The sequence below is a fragment of the Oncorhynchus mykiss genome, chromosome Y (assembly GCF_013265735.2).
Source record: "Oncorhynchus mykiss isolate Arlee chromosome Y, USDA_OmykA_1.1, whole genome shotgun sequence".
NCBI lineage: Eukaryota > Metazoa > Chordata > Actinopteri > Salmoniformes > Salmonidae > Oncorhynchus > Oncorhynchus mykiss.
The window spans coordinates 28,832,742-28,848,950 of record NC_048593.1 but is presented as its reverse complement, the minus strand read 5'-3'; the positions used below and the strand labels follow the sequence as shown (position 1 = coordinate 28,848,950).

General features: G+C 42.7%; 1 protein-coding gene across 5 annotated transcripts in view; it reads right to left on the bottom strand.

The window, feature by feature from the left end:
* The window catches only part of gabra3 (gamma-aminobutyric acid type A receptor subunit alpha3), a 140,909-nt gene extending 126,537 nt beyond the window's left edge, over positions 1-14,372 (bottom strand). For 4 of the 5 annotated variants that reach the window (XM_036967506.1, XM_036967509.1, XM_036967510.1 and 1 more), the window contains exon 1: positions 14,238-14,372. The gene's annotated coding sequence lies outside the window, so the exon portion shown is untranslated. Of the gene's footprint in view, positions 1-13,662; positions 14,117-14,237 lie in introns of those variants that run through there. The other variant, XM_036967507.1, reaches the window with a different exon arrangement.
* Positions 14,373-16,209: the final 1,837 nt, after the last annotated feature.

Sequence of the window (16,209 nt, the reverse complement as noted above, 5' to 3'; positions counted from 1 at the left end):
AGGAAGAAGGATGAGTTCAACCCCAAGAACACCATCCCAACCGTGAAGCATGGAGGTGGAAACATCATTCTTTGGGGATGCTTTTCTGCAAAGGGGACAGGACGACTGCACCGTATTGAGGGGAGGATGGATGGGGCCATGTATCGCGAGATCTTGGCCAACAATCTCCTTCTGTCACGTTCTGACCTTTATTTCCGTTTTTTTGTATTTATTTAGTATGGTCAGGGCGTGAGTTGGGTGGGCAGTCTATGTTTGTTTTTCTATGTTTTGGGGCATTTCTATGTTTTCGGCCTAGTATGGTTCTCAATCAGAGGCAGGTGTCATTAGTTGTCTCTGATTGAGAATCATACTTAGGTAGCCTGGGTTGCACTGTTTGTTTGTGGGTGATTGTCTATGTTGATGGCTTGTTTCAGCACAGTCCATATGATTAGCTTCACGGTTGTTATTTTGTTTAATGGTTTTGTATAGTGTTCAGTGTTCACTACTTTCTTTATTAAAGATTGACCATGGACACTTACCACGCCGCGTATTGGTCCTCAGATCCATCTCGCCACTCCTCTTCAGATGAAGAGGAGGACGGCCGTGACACCTTCTCTCAGTAAGAGCATTGGAGATGGGTCGTGTCTGGGTCTTCCAGCATGACGACGACCCGAAACACACAGCCAGAGCAACAAAGGAGTGGCTCCGTAAGAAGCATCTCAAGGTCCTGGAGTGGCCTAGCCAGTCTCCAGACCTGAACCCAATAGAACATCTTTGGAGGGAGCTGAAAGTCCGTATTGCCCAGCGACAGCCCCGAAACCTGAAGGATCTGTAGAAGGTCTGTATGGAGGAGTGGGCCAAAATCTCTGCTGCAGTGTGTGCAAATCTGGTCAAGAACTACAGGAAACGTATGATCTCTGTAATTGCAAACAGGTTTCTGTACCAAATATTAAGTTCTGCTTTTCTGATGTATCAAATACTTATGTCATGCAATAAAATGCTCATTAATTACTTAAAAATCATACAATGTGATTTTCTGGATTTTTAGATTCCGTCTCTCAGAGTTGAAGTGTACCTAGGATAAAAATTATAGACCTCTACATGCTTTGTAAGTAGGAAAACCTGCAAAATCGGCAGTGTATCAAATACTTGTTCTCCCAGCTGTATGTACATACTGGTGCGAGAGAGATAAGACATTTAACTATTTGGAATGACCCCAAACAGGCACTCGCAACGGGCAATAGGATAACGGTGAAGGCTTCAATATTGTGTACCATATTGAAATCCAACCCTGTCTATCTATCCAGATACACATCTCAAGCCTCCACACACACAGATACTCAGCTAAATAGCTAGATTTGTGAAGATAAAATACTTTTAGAATAATTATGCAAATGAGTGTGACTGTACAATTAGTCTTTCTAGAGACCTGCAGGATACTTCAACAGCCTCTGCACAGATCATTACAACAGTACATGAAATACACACTTTTCCCATTACAATGGAAAGCAGATGTTCAACTTGGGATAGAAGTTTTCCTCCCATGAAAAATCTGTCTTAGAGCATTAAGGGTTCCTGCTATAGACCAATCGCTACTTCAGCACACCAACTGCACTCAAAGCAATGTTGTATTACATCATATACAGCCCACCTTTTCCACTACTTGGGCAAAACCTTGACTTTTATATCAAATCAAATTGTATTTCTCACATGCTTCGTAAACAACAGGTGTAGACTAACAGTGAAATGCTTACAGGCCTTTCCCAACAATGCAGAAAGAAAACAATAACAGAAATAACAGAAAAATTGAAAACTTATAACACAATAAATAAATACACAATGAGTAACGATAACTTGGCTATATACACGGGCAAAGGGAAAGGGGATACTTAGTCAACTGAATGCATTCAACCGAAATGTGTCTTCCAACTCCTCCGAATCAGAGAGGTGCAGGGGGCTGCCTTAAATCAACACCCATGAAGCAGTTGTTGGGGGTTAACTCAATGAAATGTAGTTATAAAGCCCTTTTATACATCAGCCGATGTCACAAAGTGCTATACAGAAACCCAGCCTAAAGCAATGCAGAAGCACAGTTAAGAGCAGGACGGCAGATTTTTTTCTACCTTGCCAACTCGGGGTTTTGAACCATCAACCTCTCGGTTACTGGTCCAATGTTCTTAATCGCTAGGCTACCTAGCAAATTTATTCGATCATTTGCCATTACATATTGTTTTGGCAGGCACTGTCAAGAATATTATAATTGGAGTTTGAACTGCAAGAACTGAAGATGCTGCACTTGCCTCTTCCTGTACCAGTACAAAGTAGATGTGCAGGGATACAAGGTGATTGAGGTAGATATGTACATATAGGTAGGGATAAAGTGATAGATATTGAACAGTAACAGCAGCATATGTGATGAGTCAAAAGAGTGCAAAAAGGGTCAATGCAGATCGTCCGGGTAGCTATTGGTTAACTATTTAACTAACTATTTAGCAGTCTTATAGCTTGGGAGTAGACGCTACTCAGGGTCCTGTTGGGTCAAGACTTGGTGCATTGGTACTGGTTGCCGTGCGGTAGCAGAGAAAACGGTCTATTACTTGGATGGCTGTTATACAATATGTTGCTGCTCTGATCATTCTTAAATCGGCGTCTTCATTTTTAAGCTAACATATTGAGACAGCAGCACGCTATTGAGACACGATGGGGTAAATGGGGCAAAGCAAACAACTCACAATAGAATCATGTGATTCACGACAAAGAAGGAAACTGAACAAACCAAAATGATGAGAAAAATATGCAGCGAGTGATTAGGCCAATGATAGTTGTTGTTGTGAACAGGAGATGACAGGGATAATGGGGATAATTCTACTACAGTACCTGCTATGGTTTACATCTCCACTCACTGGAGACACTAATACTGGGGATTTACATACACTATCAGTCTGTGTCCTACTAACAAAGCCATGGTGGAGGAAACACTACTAAAGAGAGCCATACTGCAGTGAAGAGCCATTTTAGAAAATAACTATGCTTTATGGTAAAATAATGATTCTCTGCAGTCAGGTGCAGTATCCTCACTTCACATTAACAACATTTGACTGTTTCCTCTGTAAGAGTTATTAGACAGTGAGATGGAGAAAGCCTTGGGGTACAGAGGAGGAATCAGAAATTGCTATGTTTGCTCGAGACAAGGAGAGGAAGGAGCAGAAAGAAATCTCATTATAAGTAGCGTTTTCAGTGCCTAAGTGCCCAATGGATCATACTCCAGCAGCACTAGACTAGCTTTAACTGCAGCATTTCTCCCCCAGCAAATGCAGTGGCTGCTCTTCCTCAGAAACACTAGCAGTCAAGCATACCACAGATAACATTGCTACATTCCACACTTAACTTATTTATTGATGCTTTTGATTTATTGATTTTTCTATTATGTCACAGGAGTTAGGGACACTGTAAAAAGCATGCTGTCTAATAGGGCATGTTGGTACATGTAAATGGTGATGAGGTGTGATAATCTGATAATACTAATTAGACATATTGTTGCAGTGATATTCCTGAGGATGTTTTTACATGAAACACTACACACATTTTGTTCCTGTCCTGAGAAATGAAAATGATACTGTTTTTCAACTAAGATGACCCTACACAAATGAATGGAAGTCTTGAAATATACACAATTAACATCCCAATAGCAGTGAAGACAGGCAAAGACCAGTGTTTCCCCTATATGCACTGCAAAATTCACTATAATGTATTGTAGATGTAAAATGTATGCCCCAGGAAAACCCCATCCAGTCACGGAAACGTGCTGAAAAGAAGATGGAGAACAAGCTATGATGGAAAAATAGTGGATTTTTGGTGCAGACAGACTTTGCCTGTCTTCACTGCTATTGGGATGTTAATTGTGTGGGTTGTTTGGAGGTTCCAGTAACCATCAAATGGCTAACGAACTACACAACTCCTGTATATTTCAAGACTTCCAAACAGAGCAAAAATTATATTTGCAATATTTTCAAAAGGATACGATACAATATATCTTCAAAAATAATAATCAGGATATGTAACTGTATCGAATTTTCCACCATCCCTACTGCTTGCTTGCTTGCCTGCCTGCCTGCCTGCCTGCCTGCCTGCCTGCCTGCCTGCCTGCCTGCCTGCGAAGGGATGACAGCATGATGGATTGGGGGTAAGAGGCTGGTGGGTTAATGCTCTTTTCCTCAAATGTCCAAAAGCACATTTATGAAATGCTCACTCCGTCAGGCGTCCACAGAGGACGGTCTCTACAAAACTGGTGGTGTAACATAACGTGGTAAACACGAGCCTTACTAGGGGGAAATCACTGTACTAGTGCTTGGACTGCACGGCTGACACCGGACCCATAGAGACCTTGCAAGAAGAACTGTAGAATGGAAATTATAAGTTGCTCATTTGAAGCAACTTCGTGAGTACAAAATCTCTGTATTTTGGGTTGGTTGTTAGTACTGTTGAATCATACCTGCATCTCTCAGCACCGTTCATTGTTACAAATCCTGAATAACCTACATGCTAACTTAGAAACGGAAGTAAGAGAGGCAGACCTTTGCATACTGTATGCCCTCCCATGCTGAGCTGGAGAGAGAGAGAGAGAGGATGTAGGGAACTAAAGACCTGGAGAGCATAAAGCAACCGTCAGTCAGTACTCATTCCGTTCCAGAACTGTCATGGCCAGGTCTTATGGATGAGTTGGAAGAGTAGGAGACACCAATGGGGAGAGTATGAGACAAGCTTCTTAGGTTCTGCTGGGACTCCCAGCCTATCAATACCATCAAGCACCTGTCCCAAGACTGTCCCTGAGATGCCCTGTAAAGGAACATGACAAATACTCTCTCCAGACATTTGCTCTCAGTGCCCCAGCACTGAATCATGCCTAGCCCACTGGCCCTCCCTACATTCATTTCTTATAGATTTGTTCTTGCATCTGAAAAATGTGTTGAAACATTGATGGTCCCACTCGGAGTAACAACTTTGGGATTGGAATGACTGTTCCAATGCAGATGTATACGACTGCAGATGTTCTAATCAGGAAATATATCATTTGAATAAGGCACAAATGGAATAAAAGTCCCACCTGCCATTTCTCTTCATTGACTTCCAAGATAATATTGGCATCTAGTTAATATCTCTATTTTGATCACTTTATGTCTTTTTAAAGCCACTATTCTGACAAACTGTTTGAAATCAGACTCAGAGTTAGCTCTCCTCATAGCATGAGATTTAAATGATGAAACTGATGTTGATTAATAAATCACACCGACAAATGGACCTCTCTCTGTCTGTAAGAGAGAAAATACGAGTTGAAGAAGAAGTGAACTCGCTTTAATTCCTTTCCCGTAGTTGAAGGGAAGATCCGAGTTACGAGGCTGAAGTTGTCGGCTCTTAGATAACAAGATGTACAGTGAGCACAGGCATGCAGAGAGAGAGAGATGTAGAGAAGAGTTGAACAGAGAAAAGGCCCAGGTCTCTACTAATCACATTGAGCCCTTAAGCCCAAAGTGGATGGTGGGTTGGAACGTTGAGTCCCTCAAAGACAGAACCAGGTCATTCTTAGAGAGAGAGAGTGAAGCCAGGAGAATATCCTTAAGCCAAAGCTGTGACATCATGCCTTCATATTTGACTTTGAATCATTTTCATAACAACTGTTTGTAACTATTTTCCCCACTGTCATCCGTTCTATTGGCCAACATGCAATCATTGGAAAATAAAATCGATGACCTACGATCAAGATGAAACTACCAACGGGACATTAAAAATCGTAATATCTTGTTTCACTGAGTCGTGGCTGAAAGATGACATGAAAAACATACAGCTGGCAGGTTATACACTGTTTCGGCAGGATAGAACAGCAGCCTCTGGTAAGACAAAGGGTGGTGGTCTAAGTATATTTGTAAACAACAGCTGGTGCACACCATCCAAGGTTTTGCTCACCTGAGGTAGAGTATCTCATGATAAGCTGTAGACCACACAATCTACCTAGAGAGTTTATCTATATTCTTCGTAGCTGTCTATTTACCGCCACAAACCGATGCTGGCACTAAGACCGCAATCAATGACCTGTCTACTGCCATAGGCAAACAAGAAAACACTCATCCAGAGGCGACGCTACTAGTGGCCGGGGAATAATGCAGGGAAACTTAAATCAATTTTTACCTAATTTCTACCAGCATGTTAAATGTGCAACTAGAGGGAAAAAAACTCTAGACCACCTTTACTCCACACACAGAGACGTATTCAAACAGGCAAAGCGTCAATAAAGGACTAAGATCGAATCGTACTAGACCGGCACTGACGCTCGTCGGATGTGGCAAGGCTTGCCAACTATTACAGACTACAAAGGGAACCACAACTGAGAGCTGCCCAGTGACATGAGCCTGCCAAACGAGCTAAAGAACTTCTATACTCGCTTTGAGGCAAGTAACACTGAAACATGCATGAGAGCATCAGCTGTTCCGGATGACTGTGTGATCATGCTCTCCGCAGCCGATGTGAGTAAGCCCTTTAACCTGTTAGATCTCTAGGGGCGCTATTTCATTTTTGGATAAAAAACGTTCCCGTTTTAAGCGCGATATTTTGTCACGAAAAGATGCTCGACTATGCATATTCTTGACAGTTTTGGAAAGAAAACACTCTGAAGTTTCAGAATCTGCAAAGATTTTGTCTGTAAGTGCCCCAGAACTCATTCTACAGGCGAAAACAAGATGATGCATCAACCAGGAAATTAGCAGAATTTCTGAAGCTCTGTTTTCCATTGTCTCCTTATATGGCTGTGATTGCGCAAGGAATGAGCCTACACTTTCTGTCGTTCGCCCAAGGTCTTAGCAGCATTGTGACGTATTTGTAGGCATATCATTGGAAGATTGACCATAAGAGACTACATTTTCCAAGTGTCCGCCTGGTGTCCTGCGTGGAATTCGGTGCGCAATTGCCAGCTGCTTGTACTTTTCCATTTGATACAGGGGAGAAACCATGTGTCCAAGAACGATATATCAATGAAGAGATATGTGAAAAACACCTTGATGATTGATTCTAAACAACGTTTGCCATGTTTTCAGTCGATATTATGGAGTTAATTTGGAAAAAAGTTCGCGTTTTGAGGACTGAATTTTCGTTTTTTTTTGGTAGCCAAATGTGATGTATAAAACGGAGCTATTTCTAATACACAAAGAATCTTTTTGGAAAAACTGAGCATCTGCTATCTAACTGAGAGTATCCTCATTGAAAACATCAGAAGTTCTTCAAAGGTAAATTATTTTATTTGAAGGCTTTTATGTTTTTGTTGAAATGTTGCGCGCTGGATGCTAACGCTAATGCTAACGCTAAATGCTAACGCTAAATGCTAACGCTAGCTAGCTACTTTTACACAAATGATTGTTTTCCTATGGTTGAGAAGCATATTTTGAAAATCTGAGATGACAATGTTATTTACAAAAGGCTAAGCTTGAGAGATGGCATATTTATTTCATTTCATTTGCGATTTTCATGAATAGTTAACGTTGTGTTATGCTAATGAGCTTGCTGATAGATTTACACAATCCTGGATACAGGGGTTTTTTCATAGCTAAACGTGACGCAGAAAACGTAGCGATTTGTCCTAAACAAATAATCTTTCAGGAAAAACTGAACATTTGCTATCTGAGAGTCTCCTCATTGAAAACATCTGAAGTTCTTCAAAGGTAAATGATTTTATTTGAATGCTTTTCTTTTTTTTTGTGTAAATGTTGCCAGCTGAATGCTAATGCTAAATGCTACGTTAGCCATCAATACTGTTACACAAATGCTTGTTTTGCAATGGTTGAGAAGCATATTTTGAAAATCTGAGATGACAGTGTTGTTAACAAAAGGCTAAGCTTGAGAGCTGGCATATTTATTTCATTTCATTTGCGATTTTCATGAATAGTTAACGTTGCGTTATGGTAATGAGCTTGAGTCTGTATTCACGATCCCGGATCCGGGATGGGGAGATCAGAAAGGGTAAACAGGTCAACATTCACAAGGCCACAGGGTAAGATGGATTACCAGGATGTGTACTCCGAGCATGCCCTGACCACCTGGCAAGTGTCTTCAATGACATGTTCAACCTCTCCTTGTCTGAGTCTGTAATACCAAAATGTTTCAAGCAGACCACCATAGTCCCTGTACCCAAGAACACTAAGGTAACCTGCCTAAATGACTACCGACCAGTAGCACTCACATCTGTAGCCAATACCATTATCCCAGAAACCCTAGACCCACTCCAATGTGTATACCACCCCAACAGATCCACAGATGATGCAATCTCTATTGCATTCCACACTGCCCTTTCACACCTGGACAAAAGGAACACCTATGTGAGAATGCTATTCATTAACTACAGCTTAGCGTTCAACACCATAGTGCCCTCAAAGCACATCACTAAGCTAAGGACCCAGGGACTAAACACCTCCCTCTTCAACTGGATTCTGGACTTCCTGACTGGCCTCTCCCATGTGGTAAGTGTAGGTAACAACACATCCACCACACTGATCCTCAATACAGGGGGCTCTGAGGGGTGCGTGCTCAGTCCCCTCCTGTAGTCCCTATTCCCTCATGACTGCACAGCCAGGCACGACTCCAACACCATCATTAAGTTTGATCACCGACAACGACAAGACAGCCTATAGGGAGGAGGTCAGAGACCTGGCCATGTGGTGCCAGGACAACAACCTCTTCAACAACGTGATCAAGACAAAGGAGATGATTGCGGACTACAGGAAAAGGAGGACCGAGCACATCCCCATTCTCATCGACGGGGCTGTAGTGGAGCAGGTTGAGAGCTTCAACCTAACATGGTCCGAGCACACCAAGACAGTCGTGAAGAGGGCACGACAAAACCTATTCCCCCTCAGGAGACTGAAAAGATTTGGCATGGGTCCTCAGATCCTCAAAAGATTCTACAGCTGCACCATCGAGAGCATGACTGGTTGCATCACTACCTGGTATGGCAACTGCTTGGCCTCCGACCGCAAGGCACTACAGAGGGTAGTGCGTACGACCCAGTAAATCACTGGGGCCAAGCTTCCTGCCATCCAGGACCTCTATACCAGGCGGTGTCAGAGGAAGGCACTAAAAATGGTCAAAGTCTCCAGCCACCCGTCATAGACTGTTCTCTCTGCTACCGCACAGCAAGGGGTACCGGAGCGCCAAGTCTAGGTCCAAGAGGCATCTAAACAGCTTCTACTCCCAAGCCATAAGACTCCTGAACATCTAATCAAATGGCTACCCAGACTATTTGCATTGCCCCCTTCCCCCCTCTTTTTTACACTGCTGCTGCGCACTGTTATTACCTATGCATAGTCACTTTAATAACTCTACCTACATGTACATATTACCTCAATTACCTCAACTAACTAGTGGCCCCGCACGTTGAATCTGTACCGGTAACCCCTGTATATAGCCCCGCTATTGTTATTTTACTGCTGCTCTTTAATTTTTTTAAATTTTAAATTTTTTGGGGGTGGGTGGGGGTATTTTTCTTTAAACTGCATTGTTGGTTAAGGGCTTGTAAGTAAGCATTTCACTGTAAGGTCTACACCTGTGGTATTCGGCGCATGTGACAAATACAATTCAATTTTATTTTATTTTATTTGAACTGTCATTCGACTTCTGGCTTTGAGAGACACGCTACATTGAAATATTCTGTGGGTCGCCCTGACCCTTATGGTGCTGGAGAAAAAAGATAGAGACATACCTGCTGCTTAGTTAGTTAGTTATTAACTGATACTATGTGTATACAAAGCTGTTAGTAGACACACACACACACACACACCAAGTTGTTAGTAGACACACACACACACAGAAAAAAAAATACCTTGAAGCCATCGCGACACTTCACATTAGCAGTGTGCCAAAATGTGTTTACGTGACAGATGCAGCTTTAGCCCTTCCAGGGAAAACACAGACTTCACATAATGCAATATCAACAACAGCAGCAGCAGCAGAGACCTAAACAATGCCATGGATCTCATTAGCACACCTGAACCTTCCCCTGCGTTAGGCAGACGTGTCACACTGCATGATTATATGCTAATTCAAGAAGCACAACAAACAAACTTTCCATGCAAACACTCTATGCATGGAAAGTGAATTGCTTCAATTGCATTTCTGTGTGACTTCTCTGTCCAGCGCTGTAATAGACCATGTGTGCACGGTGAGGCAAACAAAACAGCTAGACAGAATATAAGGAATGACTGTTTGGTCTATGACCCTGCTCGCCTGGATGTTGCCTTCTCATCTTCCTCCTCCTCATCTTCCTCCCCGTCCCCACCAGGGACATCTGCATCTCCAAAATGAGCCTATGGAGAAGAGAATTTGCTGCATTCACTTGAAGGCTTCGAGTTGTTTACCATGACAACAGTGCCAAAGAGTAGAGATGGCTTCAATCCTTTGTACATGACTGGTAGATTATGTGGGTTACGCAGTTCAGTGCCCGACCAAATAATGTAAAGCTCCAGTAGGAGGCTTCGAAGGTTACAAACAGTGTTCCGCACCCTAATACCCTACAGGTGGATCGTTCTAGAGAATCTGCCTTTGAGAAAGAAAGAGACAGAGAGAAACAAAGAGCAACTCGGGTCTAACTCATTACCCCAAACTAACTCATCCCCGTAGCCTGTTCACTTTGTTCATATGCAGGATCCAGAGAAAGAAAACTCCACAGAGACCTCCCAAACATGCCACTTCAGTGGGATCAAGCTCGCTGAGTCATGACTCATGAGGGAGCAGTGAATAGTCACTGCGTCTCAGAGAAAAAGCTGACTCCCTTCACTGTCTATTCTCTCAAATACATCCTCCCATAGTACCATATTGCCTGCTGGATCTGTAAATCTGAATGTCTTACTCCTCCACCACCTAGCTGTGCACTGTGACAGAGGCTCTTTGCTCCATATGTCTGAGCAGATGAAGAAGCTGGCAGAGGAAAGTCGTCTTTCCTGTGGTCAGACTCAGAGTCCAGGTAGGAAGTCATCGTATTATGAGCCCTGTGTAATGCAGAGCGCAGGACAGAGAGATGGAAGGGGAAACCCACAGACACACAGGCTAGTCCGTGTCCAATGAAAGCATTTACACTATATATACAAAGGTATGTGGACACGCCTTCAAATTAGTGGATTTGGCTATTTCAGCCACAACTGTTGCTGACAGGTGTATAAAAATGAGCACAGAGCCATGCAATCTCCATAGACAAACATTGGCAGTTGAACGGCCTTACTGAGAAGCTCAGTGACTTTCAACGTGGCACCGTCACAGGATGCCACCTTTCAACAAGTCAGTTCGTCAAATTTCTGCCCTGCTAGAGTTGCCCCGGTCAACTGTAAGTGCTGTTATTGTGAAGTGGAAATGCCTAGGAGCAACAACGGCTCAGCCACAAAGTGGTAGGCCAAATAAGCTCACAGAACAGGACCGACTAGTGCTGAAGCGCATAAAATGCATCTGTCCTCGGTTGCAACACTCACTACCGAGTTCCAAAATGCCTCTGGAAGTAACGTCAGCACAAGAACTGTATGTCGGGGGCTTCATGAAATGGGTTTCCGTGGTCGAGCAGCCGCACACAAGCCTAAGATCACAATGCGCAATGCCAAGCATTGGCTGGAGTGGTGTAAAGCTCACTGCCATGGGACTGGAGCAGTGGAAACACGTTCTCTGGAGTGACAAATCACGCTTCACCATTTGGTGACAGACGAATCTGGGTGTGGAGGATGCCAGGAGTATGCTACCTGCCCCAATGCATATTGCCAACTGTAAAGTTTGGTGGAGGAGGAATAATGGTCTGGGGCTGTTTTTCAGGGTTCGGGCTAGTCACCTTAGTTCCAGTGAAGGGAAATCTTAACTTAGAGCATACAATGATATTCTAGACGATTCTGTTCTTCCAACTTTGTGGCAACAATTTGGGGAAGGCCCTTTCCTGTTTCAGCATGACAATTCCCCAGTGCACAAAGCGAGGTCCATGCAGAAATTGTTTGTCGAGATTGGTGTGGAATAACTTGACTGGCCTGCACAGAGCCCTGCCCTCAGCCCCATCGAACACCTTTGGGATGAATTGGAACCCAGACTGTGAGCCAGGCCTAATCGCCCAACATCAGTGCCCGACCTCACTAATGCTCATGTCGCTGAATGGAAGCACGTCCCCGCAGCAATGTTCCAACATCTAGTGGAAAGCCTTCCTAGAAGAGTGAAAGCTGTTATAGTAGCAAAGGGGGTTTTGGAATGAGATGTTCGACGAGCAGATGTCTACATACTTTTGGTCATTGAGTGTTTGCCTTTGAAGCATTGTGGTCTAAGGCACTGCATCTCAGTGCTAGAGGTGTCACTACAGACCCTGGTTTGATCCCGGGGCTGTATCACAACCGGCCATGATTGGGTGTCCCATAGTGCGGCGCTAGGGGAGGGTTAGGCAAGTGTAGGCCATCATTGTATATAAAGGCTAAATAAAAAAATATCAACAATTGCAGGGGGTTTTCTTTCCAGAAGAGGAGCCAACAACATGGGATGGTAAAGGAGCCTAAGAGTTGATGGGAGATGAAATTGTAAACGAAACCACTAAAGTCTGATGTATAGCATCTCTTTCTGTGATCTCATAAGGGAAGGGCTTCAAATAGCATCAGTCCACTATATCCTTCAGACAATAAGAATGGAGTGGAGGAGGAAAAGCTGGAGAAGGAGGAGGAGGAAAAGTGGAGGAGGAGGAAAGGAGGAAAGTGGAGGAGGAAAAGCTGATAAAGAAGTATATAGGCATACCGTTTTTCCAAACTGTTGAAACCTCCCCTCTGCTCTGCTGCAGAACAAGACAAATCTCTTAGGTCAGTGTTTGTATTCGGTGGCCTGTGGTCGAGGACAGGCCTGAGTCCTGCTCTGCAGCTGGACAGAAATGGGCGCTCTGGGTGTAGACCCTTTGGTGCTTGCCGACCCACTTTCTTCTGCCATTTTTGTAGCGCACTTAACCATCCATGTTCAGTACAGAAGACAGCACTCCATTATCTTCCCTTGAGAAACCTGTGAATTTGTTGTACTCAAATTCTTTCATGTGATTTTTCATTTGCACTGGCCCATTTTGGGGCTTCAGTTTAGATATTTATTAATTATTTCTGTTATAATTGTTTTACTTTAAACCCCTTTTCTCCCCCAATTTCGTGATATCCAGTTGGTATTTTTTTTACAGTCTTGGCCTATTTCTAACCCATTCAATATTGTATTTTTTTACTAGACTGTGCACACGCACACGCACACCCAAACACACAAGCACACACACACAGACAGACACACACACACAGTATATGAACTGCATCATTGCCTTTAGTCACAGTGAGCAGATACACGTAGGTCCTCTGAATCAAACATTTATGAGAGTGCTTCGATATGAAAACCTAAGGTTGCATTAGAATTTGATATGTTTTCTCTTGACTCATTTTCATCCCGCATTGAGATAATTTACTAATTTCTTATTTTTTTGTCGTTTATGGACAGTTTGGAGAACATGAACTAGGCTATTTGTTACATGTCGTCAGTGAATATACTAGTTGGTAATGGCGTTTGATTTGAAAGAATTTGTCTAAATATAGGCTAAATAACACCGATCTGAGTAACCCTCGATAACAGCAAATATTCTCGATATATTTCAAGGTTATTCGATATGTAGCCTACCTGTTCAGTGATGCTCTGCCGTTTCCAATAATTTGACCAAATCACAGGAGAAAAGGCTATCTGGCAAGTATGGATAGATTTAAAAGTATTACAAATAATAGAGATATGTTTTATTTATCGATACGAAAAGTAACATTATAGCCTTCGGATTAGTGTCGCATTTCCCGTTAGAAGACAGTGTCCCGAGTAAGTCGATTCAACTGGCGCTTTCTATAACATATACCGATGTAAGTGAATAAAAAGCGTACCGCACAAATAGTCCGCATGGTAAATGTGCAGTTTCCCACTTAAAACAAAGGCACCTTTTAATTTAAAGACAGCACCGCGTTCTCATCAGAACCATCTCAAAGCCGATGTATACACTTCCCTCTACTGCAGTTAAGGCAAGGGGAAACCTGTTAACTTAACGCAATTATGTGCACACCACAAACAGCAGGTTGTTGCTTGTGAATGAAACACTGCAGTATATCATATCGAGGATGGGGTTCAATGCCTGTCAATGATTAACATTGACATACACAAAACATTGGACAACAATTTACTGACAACCAGACACACAAAACACACATTCTCACCAGAAAACAACGTTTCTTCGCGCTCTTATTTTCTTCCGACTTTGGATTTTCGTTGCGTCAATGCGCGCTGTTTTGTTCCAACTGACTTCTACGGCAATTCTTATGTATGTCCACTGGATTTGGGGCACTGAAGGGTTTTTGGTAGGGTGAAATTATGATAGGGAAAGTGCTGTCATCGTGGAAAGCCTGCCCTCTTCAAACTAACCTTCCCGCCCCCTCATTCTACCCCTCACAGATGGCTGGCTACCTACCAGCAAATCCCCCCCAAAACACTTTTTTTGCGCACACTTAACTACCTTTGCAACCATAATTGTGCCCTAAATTAACATGAAAAACAGTCACAAAACAACTTTAAAATGTCAACTGCCCTATCTTCAGTGTTTTGTGGTGAGTAGATAGCTACCATAATGTCATTCACCACTTTGCCCTATGCGTGATTAGGCAGGGGATGAAGATATTATTATAGCCTACATCAGTTTAGAAGCACCCACCAAACACTGCCTACAGTATGTCCTCTTGTAACTCATCTACCTCATGCGGTCCAGACAGGCGGGCCCATCAGACAATGTTCTGCCTTGGCCCATGACTCAAATTGCTTCATTATGCACAAAATCCAGTTAGGCTACACATGATGGAGCTAATTTGGCCAAAATAAAGAGAGCCATCTGCTTTTTACGTTGAAAGCTACAGTGCCCTTGACTTGTCTGTACTATTTAGCCCCTGTGTGTGTGTGTGTGTGTGTGTGTGTGTGTGTGTGTGTGTGTGTGTGTGTGTGTGTGTGTGTGTGTGTGTGTGTGTGTGTGTGTCTACTAACAGCTTTGTATACACAACCCTATCAGTATCAGAAGGGCTCTTCTCAGTGTTTTAACAGAGGTCCATTGCACAATAATTAACTTATTTGGCCTCCGCTGCATTTTTAGAAAGGGCTGAAGTCACTGCTATGGCTACAGTTTCAATCACCTGATTGTCTTCAGCTTGTTTTCAAACCTCACCATACTTGTTTTTCAACCCATGATGTTATTCTCTATGATTATACCAACGTACTAGCCTAAGTCCCACTATGAATTGCTTTGGTAGTGCCAGAGGAGGTGCATCAGGTACAAGGTTCATGATTTAGTGTGGAGTCATGGACAGCATACAGTATATAACTGTTGGCACATAGTACTACATCATAACACACTTGCACCTGTTGATCTGCCCGTCCCACCATACATAAATAACACCTATACTGTTGCCAGATATTTTCCTAACACATTACTCCTACAGGTTTCCTTCATGTTTTATTGATGTCTCACTCATGTAGGCTGTGTGTGAACACAGCTGAGAAGACCACAGGAAATACAAAGACCTCAGAACACACCAAAGTAATCATCCTCTCCCTCATTGGTTTAGAACAGGTGGCGGCTTATAAGACATCTAAGAAGTCAACTTTTGCTTTCAGAGAGTGAAGTAAGGCAGCAAGCGGTTCACTGTATTCTGAGGGTTACAGCAGGGAGGTGTATAGGCCTCTGAGAATATTCTATTTAGCAAAAATTCTTTGTTTGAAGATCACTACTAGTGCAAATCAAAGAGAGTGTCATTGGAAGGAAAGAGATGCAGGCTTCCAAAAATAAAAGTTTCTCCTCCTACTAGGACATTGATTTGAAAGGCTTAATCAGTAGAATTTATGTGTTTGGTCTTGCTTCTCAGCATAATCTAAGGACAGCTGAAAAGCTATCTAGGACAGTAGATATCATTGGCTTCCAACAGGTATAGTGAACAAAAATATAAATTTGACATGTAAATAGTTGGTCCCATGTTTCATGAGTGGAAATAAAAGATCCCAAAAACTTTCCATACTCACAAAAAGCTTATTTCGCTCCAATTTTGTGCACAAATTTGTTTATATCCCTGTTAGTGAGCATTTCTCCTTTGCTAAAATAATCCATCCAACTAACAGGTGTGGCATATGTAGAAGTTGATTTAACAGCAT